The sequence below is a fragment of the Heterocephalus glaber genome, unplaced genomic scaffold (assembly GCF_053883595.1).
Source record: "Heterocephalus glaber isolate CG9 unplaced genomic scaffold, H.glaber_assembly_v1.0 deba00001504, whole genome shotgun sequence".
NCBI classification, from domain to species: domain Eukaryota; kingdom Metazoa; phylum Chordata; class Mammalia; order Rodentia; family Bathyergidae; genus Heterocephalus; species Heterocephalus glaber.
In genome coordinates this window covers 53,862,373-53,874,466 of record NW_028258324.1, presented here as the reverse complement: position 1 = coordinate 53,874,466, position 12,094 = coordinate 53,862,373, and the positions used below count along the sequence as shown (strand labels likewise).

General features: G+C 40.2%; 1 protein-coding gene across 4 annotated transcripts in view; it reads right to left on the bottom strand.

Annotated features, from left to right (window-relative positions):
• LOC101701652 (spermatogenesis-associated protein 31A1) overlaps positions 1–12,094 on the bottom strand; it is a 343,100-nt gene that overhangs the window by 39,386 nt on the left and 291,620 nt on the right. The gene's annotated exons all lie outside the window — the stretch shown is intronic.

Genomic DNA, 12,094 nt, shown 5'->3' with positions numbered 1-12,094 from the left:
AATTACCATCATAGGATACTGTCGTCTGTGCAGTGCCCAATATTTAGCATCCCTGGCCCCTCCCACTTAGTGGATCCTAAAGGTCCTTAAACCTAGTCGAATTATAATGCAAACCGATTAACAGACCAAATGATACCCCACACATGTCCAGTGGCTGCATGGGAGTACAAGTGCCCCAGTTGAGACTTTTTGGTAGAGAAAGCATCACTGTGACTATTTTGTAACTAGAGAAAGTGAGGCGCAGAGCTGACCAAGCTAATCAGAAAGCACAGACATAAAAACAAATAGTAACCAGATGATCTATATAAGCTACCAATAGCAATCACCAAGTGAGGTAGAGGAAGGGAAGGCACTGGAAGGCTTTTACAACTACCCAGGAAGCATCACAGACATGCACCCCAGTAGCAGAAAGTTCCTGTGAATGATGAGGTTGTGCTTATGCCTCAGGGTGCTAGGGCAGAGACACTGGTGATGAGTGCGGAAAATAATCCCCAAGGGGATTTTCTTTCTGTGCACTGGGCTATCCTATTGAGAAGTGCAAGGAAGAATCCCAAAGGCGGGAAGGATCACAATTCTGAAACACCTGTGGACATGGAAGGACAGTCCCTTAACTCGCCCTCACCAACACTCTTCTCGGGATTTTAACACTTTGTCCATTCCTCTATTAGAAACATGTCACGAGATGACTTTTGTGGTTAATTCTAAGTGATATTTGCATCTCATTTCTTCAATCATGTGGTGTTATAGAATTGAGTGGCTACTTTCTCTGTTGGAAAGCATTCCCCTCTGCTTTATTGAAATCAGTGAGAAAGGACACTTCTAGGTAATGAACTTTATGGTACAGCCCACTTGCCAGGCACATGCCCACTTGGAAAAGGGAGAGACACCCGGGTTGTTGTCCACCTTCAGCTCCCTGCAAGGAGAAGCAAGGCTGTGTGGCAAGGACCACTGGTTCCATCCAGTGTTTACTTTTGAGCCTCCGAATGCATTTTTTAGTTTTAAAAGAAACTGAATTCTGCTGTGCAACAACCTCAGACTTTCTTTCGTGGAAGCCTTCAGAGCCAGAGCCAAGTCTGACCTGAAGAGCACCAAGTCTTGACTCTTTCTTGCATGCTATGGAGCCTACATACAAAAGAACACCAAGTCCTTGCTGAGAGACAGAAGCGTGGGTTCCTTTGTGTCCCAGAGAGGGTTCCACCTCCGTGCAGGTTAGGCTAACTTTCTGTCCACCCCCTGACACACACACACACACACACACACAACTTGCCCTTTTCATTGCTTAGGGGGAACATGTCAAAGGTACCCCAAAATGCAGATGAAATGCTTAACATCATAGAAAATACTTAGAATGATTACAGCATACACACACACACACACACACACACACACACACACACACTCACTCACCATCACCATAGGCATACAGGCCAAAGAACAGGGAAGGGAATGTGGTAATTAGGTCTCTATTTAATTCTAAAAGCAAACAAATGTTTCGATGCCATCTGCCTGATTTGGGTGAGGTGTTGAAGAGGGGAGAGGAACCTCACCAAGGAGGTGAAAGGTCATCACACCAGTCCCTGGAGTACTCGAGTCAATGTCTCGGTGGCGTGGGAATGGCGGAGGGTATCTCTCATGCGTCTCCAAGCTTCCAGGAGCCTATTGGCTAAGCTGACGGATGAAAAACACAAGAGTAGAAGAAACTTTAAAAAACAAGCAAAGAACACCTCAAGGGGTACTAGGAGGTCGGAGGAAGAAGAGTTCCTAATAGCCATTTAGGGAGCTATCTGACCTTCAGCAGTTCTTTAGAAGCTCCTAATATCTCATGATAAAGGGACCAAACAACTGTTTTTTGTCTTTATGGGCTGGGTATTGAAGCCAGGACATTTGCACTAAGCTATGTTCCTGGCCGTTTTTTTTTTTTTTTTTGAGACAGACGTATTCAGTCACTAAATTGCCCAGGTTGGGCTGGATCTTGCAATCCTCCTGCCTCAGCCTCTCAGTGGGCTGAAATTGCACACATATGCCATCACGCCCGGTTGACTTTTTAAGGAAATGTGCACCACTTTTTTATGGGAAATCCTATTTTAGAAACATTAATTCACTTATGAAACAGTTATGGGGGACCGACCATTCTGGAGACTGCAAAAACACAGATATATCTGGTACAGTCCTTGCCCTCAAGATACTGATTGTATGGACATGTATTCTTCTCACTCTTCACTCCCTCCTTATACATCCATGTGCTCTGCCACAAGACCTAATAGCAACATGGCATGAGAGTAAGTGAAACAGATTTCTCCACATCTTTCATTTTGGATTTGACCTTACAAGTTGCTCAAACCAAAGGTTATGTTGGTCCATTTGGCATGAGCCAAGGCTTTAATTGTATTGTACAGTTTACTTTGGCCTCTTGTGCTCACTATTTCTATAGGAAAAAAATTGTCCTAGAAAACATGATGAGAAAATAAGAAGCATTTGAAGGAGGCTTGTATCTAATTCTCAAACTAGAATCCAGCTGAGCCCAGCTTTGAGCAACCAAACAACAGACCTACAGAGCAGAGAGAGAGACAGAGAGACAGAGAGACAGAGAGACAGAGATTTGTGGTTGAAAACCACTAAGTTTTGGGGATTGTTCTGCACTTTTATTATAACAATAGCTTAATACTCTGACCAATGGCATGACTCACCTTATCAAGCAATGAAGTGTGCCAAAATTTTATTAGCGCCTTCTAAGATGACAATACTTGTAGTTTGCCCAGGACTGCTTCTATTTTAAAACTGAAAGTCCTGCATATCAGAAAATCTGGGACAATTATCATCCTAGTGCCTTGCTGCTTCTGATTTTTAGGATAATTTTTGCCTCAAGTATAGCTCTCTTCTAGGTACCCAAGGCCCTGAGGCTGTCTCTGATTGCTCCTGCTGGGTAAGATACTACAAACACACACACACACACACACACACACACACACACACACACACCATCTCTGCTCCACTATTTCTACCTACTATGAGCAGTTTCCTGATGCCAGACCTATTTCCCTTCAAAACTACCTATCTCCTGAAGTTACAATTGTGGTAACAATTATTTACCACAGATTCTTAATGGCAATGTTGTATTTCAAAAGATGTTTCTTTAAAAAAAAGACCCTGGGTATGGCAATGCTTTAATTCCAGATATAGATGGTCCTACCATCTTCAACCTATATCCATTAGAGACATCTATAATCAATTATGACTCTTTCCCATTAAGATGTGGATTGAAAATTCCGCTCAACATAATGCTTTTTGGGGGGCCAGGGATTTAGCTCAGTGGTTTCGCCGCCTGCTGTGCAAGAGCAAGGACCTGAGTTCGATCCCTGGTACCAAAAAAAGAAAGAAAACAAAACAAAAAAGAAAAAAAAATAGGACACACATGTATAAATACCGAATAGTTTCTCTGGTGTGAGAAACTGAAAGTGTAAATAAGGACTAAAATGTATAATAGGTAATGTGAAATAGGAAGAAAAGGGGCAAAGGGGAAGGAAGTGGGAGGGCTAGGGGAAAGGATAGAAGGGAATGGAAACATGAGAAAATGGAAAAATAGGAACAAAAATCTTTGTAAATAGGGAGGAATGGAGGGGTTGAAGGGAGGGCTGGGCAAGGGTGAAAAATAAGAACCAAGAGAGACTATGTAAAGGTGCAAATTTCCATTATATTGTATACCTAAAATGTACCAATGATTAGAATGAATAATCGATAATGCAAAATAGGAAGAAAAGGTCCAAAGGGGTAGGGGTAGTGGGAGGGGCAGGGGAAAGGAAAGAAGGGGAAGGAAAAATGATGAGAAATGGAAAAAATGGAAACAAAGTCTTTGTAAATAGGGAAGGGTGGAGGGGGTGAAGGGAGGGCTAGGAATGGGTAAAAAATAAGAACCAAGATGGATTATGTAAAGGTACAATTCCCAGTGAGAAATGTAATTGTGTTGTATACCTACAATGTACTAATAAAAGAATTTAACGGGGCCGGGGATTTAGCCCAGTGGTTCCGTCGCCTGCCTCCCAAGCTCAAGGACCCGAGTTCGATCCCCGTACCAAGAAAAAAAAAAGAATTTAACCAAAAAATAATAATAATAGTGCTTTTTGGAGGGGTACCGGGGATCAAACTCGGGTCCTTGCACTTTCAAGGCAGGTGTCACAACCACTGAGCTAAATCCCCGGCCGGCCCCAATATAATGCTTCTGAAACCCACTTCAAACATACAGAGTTGCACTACTAAATGCATCCCATATGCCCAACACACTTTAGGAAAGAGAAAACCTGGCTCTATGGTGGGAATTTAACCTGACTCTGCTTTTGAGATGCAGGTGGAAACAGAAAATTGAAGGATCAGGCAATCAGCTGAAATCCATTTCTGAGACTCTGATCAAGTTACAAAAATGTTTCTGGCCTTTGTGTCCTCATTTGCAAAAAAAACAAAAAACGAAAAAAATTCATTTATTCCATGGCCTCTGGGCTAAGATGTTTCTCTCTGAAATGCTATGACTTTCAGCTAATTTCTCCTATGTCTTCCAGATTCAGTGGACTATGTTTCAGTGAACCTCTACCTGAGGGTTTCCTTTAAAAAAGAAAGATCAAAAAAGGCTGTGCTTAGAGGATCAAATGAGATCATGGTTTTAAAAATATTTTGTTAGTTGCAATGTTTTCTAGAAAAGAGAAGGGAAATGATTTTATGGTTATTATTTATCATCATTAGCTCTGCTTCTATCCTCTGCCGATTGCAGACACGGAGCAATTTACATCAGTGGAGTGGGTGGGGGGAGAACTCATGAGAATGCTATTTCTGTTCCCCCATTGAATAAAGGAGGAAAATTTGGCAAATCCAATTACCAAACTAGGGTGTGGGTATCAGAAAATAAGTTTGGATGAAAGCAAGATATTGGAGCTTGGCAAATACCTTAAACACTTTAATCTTCCTTTTATGGCCCCTCAAAATTGTAAAACTGTACCTTGCTTTTAATTAAGGTCTTGTTGAATCAAGAGGGCGATCAATTACATGATCAAGAGGCTTCACCTTAACTTAGCTAAAGCATTCAACCTGTTGCCTGTTACAGTAGTCATGCCATACAAATAGCAGTAGCCATTAAGAGTTACATTCTTGACATTTGTCCTGTAAACTACCTGAAGAAAAGCTTTGAGTAAGGAAAGTAACATCCATCGCCTCTAGGGAAAAAGGTGGCCAAAGAGGTTGGCCACACCTGTGGGCACCAGAGTTGTGCACCCTTGCGAGAAGGATTGGCAAGTAGGTTTTCCCTGCCTGCACTGATACCAGCTAGTCCGCCCCACCCAGCCACTGCTGCTCCTTTCCTTCAAATACTAATGATAATAGCAATAATGGGTCTGTAAAACATTTCCCAAATACAATCTGTTTTTTAAAAAATATTCACATTTAAGTGAAATTAAATAACTAAAACTGAATATCATTCTTAAAAGTTTTCTTAATTTTTAAATGTACATGAATAGTTCTGCAAAGAGTGATTATGGTATGGTGCAATCTCTAGTGGCATAGCGTTTTTTATATTGCTTATTTGTCTATAAACATTGCTGGCTCAAGAAAGACATATCATCATTAAGGTTAGGCAACTAATGTATTGTCTGTTAACTGTCTATACCTCTTTATTTGAAGGTTCTCAATCATTTTTCATAAAATTGACAATATTCATGATCATTAATAAATATTTACTCTTGAAATAACATTTACTCTTGAAATAAAAAATAAAGGCATACATTTGTGTCTTACATGGAAAGAGAATTTCAATTTATAAAGCATATAATGTGTAGCAAGTTTACTTGTATCTTAACGTGATTGTTTCGGTGGGCATGCGTTGTTTACATTCCTGATTTTATTATTCCAATTAGACCTGATGATACCTAACCCAACCCCTCAATCATCGATTATCTCACCTTCAGAGATGCCAATAATAATATTGAGATGGACATTTGTTTACTCGGCCTTTAAAGGCCAAAGAGACAATTCGGCCAAACATAATTATGAGATTCAAGCAAAAATTTATTACATTCCTACAGGAATAGGATTTAAATAAACAGAATCAAATCACAATATAAGTTCATCAAACTGAAATTAAGAGTCTATAAACACAAAAGGATATATTTCACTTCGTTGCATGAGTAAAAGCTCCAACATTGTAAGTGCATACTTCTTGTTCTTATAAACAAAAGACCATAAGTGTGCATGCATGAGGAACCATCATTGCAGTCATTCTAAATGTCCAATCTTCTGATCCCCAAATCTCAGCCTCCCCTGTATAACTGAACCTTTCTTTAACAGGTTTCTGAAGCTGCAGATCAGAAACCATTGCAACCAGTGTTGCTAGGAAGTAACTTCCCTTTCCTTTTTCCTACTGAGAGGCTTCTTTGGGGAACCCCTAAGAATTCACAAGAAATTTTCAGCAAGGCAGCCCTGCCTGAAGCACTGGCACCCTTCCTGGGCCCTCATGACAAATGCTTTAATAATCTGCCTGTTTGCTGCCTGTCACCCTTCAAGGCTCTGCTCTAAAGACATTTGCTTTTAAAATCCAGTTGAGAAAAAAAGCCCGGAACAGAGTTGCTCTTTCCATGGTTCTGTCCACAGCTTGCCCATGGGTCAGCGCTCTGTGGTGCTGGTTCCTCCGAGCGTAATTATTAGATGAGATGTTTCCCCCCAAGGCAGCACAAGCTGCTTCCTTCTTTCCTAAGGTAAAATGTGTGGATTAATCCATAATCAAACAAGTAGGGAAAATCGCTACTTAGCATATGCACAGCCCAGAACAAAAACCGTAGCACCAATTAGTAACAATATGAATTTGAGTCAGAATAGCCAATTTGCCAGCATGAAAATCCCGTCAGGAAAATGTTTCTTCCTTTCCCATTATAACAGCCCCCTCACGCACAAATAATAGAGTGCCTGAGATTTAGAGATCTTCTATTAATACCTGTAATGGCTGCCATGTATAGTTATTGTCTTCATAGCAGCAATTACCTAGGGTGGTGCGAGGCAGAGAGTGTTCACAGTCCTCCCAGCGGGTGGCCTAATAGGGACCATCACTGGGATGTGGCGCTGGTTGGAGCAGCCATGAAGCTCAGAGAGCACTCAGGGGAAAGAACACTGGGGTTGCTCAAGCTCTCAGATAGCTTTTCTTCAACCTGGCTATGAGGCTTGAATATGTTCTTCAGGATCTCTGAGACTCAGTTTCCTCATTATAAAATGAAGGAAGTGGCATGTGACGCTTCTTTGGGAACCAAAGTGCCACTCAAATATAGGAAATTAGTAATAGAGTCACAGTGTGGCTTCCCTGTCAGCCTGAGGGTGTGTGGAGCACAGTCCTCAATGTGCAGCCTTGGAGTGGAGACACCCAAGACTCCAGTGTAAGCAGCCCCCTGTCGTGCTTCCTCATGTCCTCATACGACCCATTTTCGTTTTCCTTCACCTCGTGTCTTTGGAAATGAATTTTCCCCTTGTTGAACCCTATTACAGGTAGAAGACTGTATTCACATTAGAATGATGAGGTTGAAAAGAATGCAAAGAATCCTACCACAGCGATATGTGTGCATCCGTGCTTATAGCGGCACAGTTTGTAATAGCTAAAGCTTGGAGACAGCCCAAGTGCCCATCCACTGGGGACTGGATAAAGAAGATGTGGGTTTTTTTTTTTTTTATAAAATGGAGTACTACTCAGTCATAAAGAAAGAAAAACTAGAGTCATTTATGGCTAAGTAGATGCACATTGAGGCGATACTCTTAAGTGAAACAAATAGGACACACATGTGTAAATACCGAATAGTTTCTCTGGTGTGAGAAACTGAAACTGCAAATAAGGATTGAAATGTATAATAGATAATGTAAAATACGAAGAAAAGTTCTAAAGGTGTAGGGGAAAGTGGGAGGAGTAGGAGAAAGGAAATAAGGGAAAAGAAAAAATATGAGAAAATGAAAAAATGGAAACAGTCTTTGTAAATAGGGAAGGGTGGAGGGGGTGAAGGGAGGGCAGGAGAATGGAGAAAACATAAGAACCAAGACATACCATGTAAAGATACAAACTCCCAATGATGAATGTAACTGTATTGTATAGCTAAAATGTACCAATAAACTTAATAGGGGGGGAAGAATGATGAGATTGAAGAGGCAAAAGATCTGGGTTCAAGTCCCACTAATACCACTTAACCGTAGGAATTTCTGCAGGCTGTTCAAGTAGTCCTAGTTTACCCATCAATCAAATGTGTGGTTAGACTAGATTACAAGTAGTAAATGAGATCAGCAGACACTAAATAAGCCAAACATTTTGGAACATGCATAAAATTCTAGACTTCTGAATATTCTTGAAATGCAGGCTAACCCATAACATTGGATCTTATTTCCTGCCTGGCCACAAGGAGCTGAAGCTGAGGATCTGTGCCGGGCAGAGTATCTTTCCCTCATGCACCCAGGTCTCCAACATGACTGTGTGTACTTAACCCTTTGTCCAGCTTCATTCATTTAAGTTACCTGTGCCAGCCAGGAGCATTTATTTTGCATTCCTGGATAGATATTCCCCAGGTACTATTCAGTCTTTAGTCTCCATAATTCCTTAAAGCTCTGCACTGGAATAAAAACTGTAGCAGGATCAGTTGTCATGCTACTATATAATTTGAATCATCTCATTAGTTAGGAAAAGACACATAATGATTTGGACCTAGAAACTGAAACTAACATACTGGTGATCTGAAAGCCAAAAAAAAAAAAAATCACCTTCCACCTCTCACATGCTGCTGTGGTGTTTCTTTTAGCTTTGTCTTTATTCACTTTGGTTCCTGTCCAACTGGATTTCTAGTTTATAAATGTACGTAGATTTTCCCATAGTCATTAATGTCAAAGCATAACATTAAACTGAATCCTTTGAACCTAATATGAGAAACTGAAAATGCTCACTTAATGAGGATAATAGCCGGATGCTGAAGATGGAATTCTTGATGCTCTTTAGACAGACTGTATGATTTTCTGCAAACATTAAGTCTTTGTCTCTCAGTCTCTTTTAAAACTATTTCCAGAAGAGGAAATCTATTCTATTTTGATTGACTGTACACAAACACAAGGTTAAAAATGGTCGCCTGACACTTTTCAATATTCCTGCTTTGAAAGCAGGGTTTGTTTTGTTGCTGTATTTCTTTCAAATCATGTGCTTTGTGAGGATTTTAGATTCATCAAAAAACCTATGAGCAAATTTTTTTGGTAGAAAGTGTGAGCCAGCTGCTTGTATGCTTTTGAATGTGAGAGATTTTACCATATGTTGCCATATCATTTAGATCATATCTAAGTGAGACCAAAAATTTGAGGAGAAAAGGGAGATTCTATCATCTGCATGTTTTATTTGCAAGTCACCAAAAAGCAAGCTGTTTCAGATCACCCAGCTGTGTGACACTATATGGCTAAAACATCTGGATGATTAGCTGAATTATTTATTTTCATCAGAACATTTTGTTCTCCTATAGATAGTAGCTGATGTGCATAGTACATAAATCTGTATATATATGTATATATATATATTTACATATATGCTTGTATGTGTTCCTAAAATGACAGATTTAAAGCAGTTGTTTCAGATACAAAGTAGAGGATGAGCTCTTCCCTAATGTAACAATATCATTCTGTCAACCAATGGCCTTTTCCTATCTGTGCCTCCCAATCCTTAGAGTCAGGGCAAGGAACAAAGCTGGGAGGCTGGGAAAAGGTGGAGGAAGGGAGGAGGAATTCCCATTCCCTGCAGCTGTAGCCAAGAATTGCTGACCTTGAGCAGGCACACAGACCACTGGGAGATAAGACACACACCGGAGTGTGAGAGGGGCTAAAAGAATCACAACATAATACAAACTACAATTAAGGGATGCATATTGTGGTACAGGCAAAATGTCTTTATCTGCATTGTCTCATATAATTCACACAATAACTCTATGAGGCAAAAACTTATCTCTTCCTTTTCTAACAAAGACATTCAGAAAACTAAAGGAACAAGATGTAATATGTGAATTTGAAGACACGATTTCAAAGTATCACTCTTAAAAATGCATCTATATTAGCTTTTCTGGGTCAGGGCTACCCACCCTCTTGAAAATGGCACTGGAGATCTCAATGTATGTCATCCCAGGCTGGAGGATGGTCTGATGATGACCCCTCCCGCCAAAAGCCTAGTGCAGAGCGGTGGTGACAGCCGCCTCTGTCCTGATCTATCCCTTCATTATTGAACCTTTAGTTAATTCCTTACAAGCTCTGGGCAGCGTTAGGGAATGAGAGAGAGAGCCAAAGTGACCCAGTCTTCACAACCAAAACGCATGCCATTTGAGTCAGTAAAGTGGGCTGTAAGCAACTGACGTGTTGAATTCCAAGCTGGCATATTTCCTGAGATATCTAACAAGTCCAATATCAAACATATCTCTCATGTCTGTCTGTCTATTTTAATCTGAGGTTTATTAAATTAGGCTACTGAACTGCATGGTGTACTGGGATCTCGTTTGCCATCTTGGCATGTTTAAGCTTTTGAGTGGTAGATGGCTGCAATTATTTTCAGTGCTCGCTATAGTATTTATCACATACCTCTGTTAAACTCTGTTTGATGGACACTTCTCCCTGGAAGAAAATGCAAGGTTTTTGTTCTTAGAATCTGGGCAGACATGATACGTCACACCATGGTACCATGAAGCAGACAATAGAAGAGACTGAACACAGAAAACTTTTGAAACCAAACAAGAAAATAATTGTCATCCCAATTATTTCATTGTGGCTGACAACAGAATGACACAAAAGATAAGAGGCTCCCAGAATGTCATGACAATCATAAAAGACTCAAAACACAAAGAGCATTTCTAAGAGACAGCAGAATTCATACAGTATGCCATGTACTGTTAAAACCTTGTTATTCTGATCACAGTTCTTTTCTCCCCAAATAGTATGTAATTTAAAACAAGTCTCACTCCTTAACAGCCTACACTGTCTTATTTTTACTTTATTAAAATACAAGCCCATTTTAACCTGGCTAATTCAAGTCAAATTTTGCCAGCCCCTTACATGGTAATGAATGAAGTTTTGCTTTAACTATGTCTTATCTCCTGGGCTCCAACTGCTCCCAAATTGGCTTCCTAATTCAAGTGTGCAGAGTAAAAGAAAATCACCACACAGAATGGTAGTAACATATGCAGAAAAATATATGTTGAATATCTGCCCTTTTGTGACATTCTGAATTCTCTTTTTAAAAATTTCCCTTATGTTTAGATATTAAACTACAGTCTGAACACATTCAAAGTATATGACTTGGCAAATACAAAGGAACAAGGGTGTGGAGAGAGAAAGAGATTTCTACATTTTTACTGCTCACAAAATTTATTATCATCTAATGATAATATCTCATGTAATCGTGCAATTTATCGGCACTGGCTACACACAAATAACTTTAAATATCGAGTCCTCACAATAAAAATGAATTAACTATTGCCAATCTCATTTTATTTTATTACTGGAGAAAGAGAAGCCCAAAAATGTTTAACAACTTGCTCCAGGCCATGAAGTTACTAAGTTGCGACAAGATGGACTGAACTTGAACAAGAATTTAGGCCTCTGTTGGAAGGGTAGAGATGGAATTCCCCGGGTCCAGATGCTGAACTTCATTTTTCCTCCCACCTCCACTTTATTTTTCCAGTAACACCACTATCACAACTCACAGAAAAGCTGAGTATCTGGAATGCCCACTCCATTGTAAATTTCTCCTTCCCGAGACATTAGAGAATTCTCAAAGCCCAAAACAATAATGATCCCTTTGGCAGCCAAGCAAATTCTCTGAAGGATTTTTAGCCAGCACCTCAAGAACAGGGGAGAAAGAGGCAAATCCTCCCAAATCCTGAGTCCTATAATTATCTCAGCTTCCTCACTGCCAGCATTCAGGGAATTTGTTTTCTCTCAGGAGCTGGTTGATTTCAGCTACTGGTGTCTGCTCTGAAGCCTGGATGCTTAGACTCTCAACAGCACCCCCATAACCCTTTCCACAGTTTAATTTTGACTGGACACACACTCTCAGCACCACACAGTGTATTCTTCT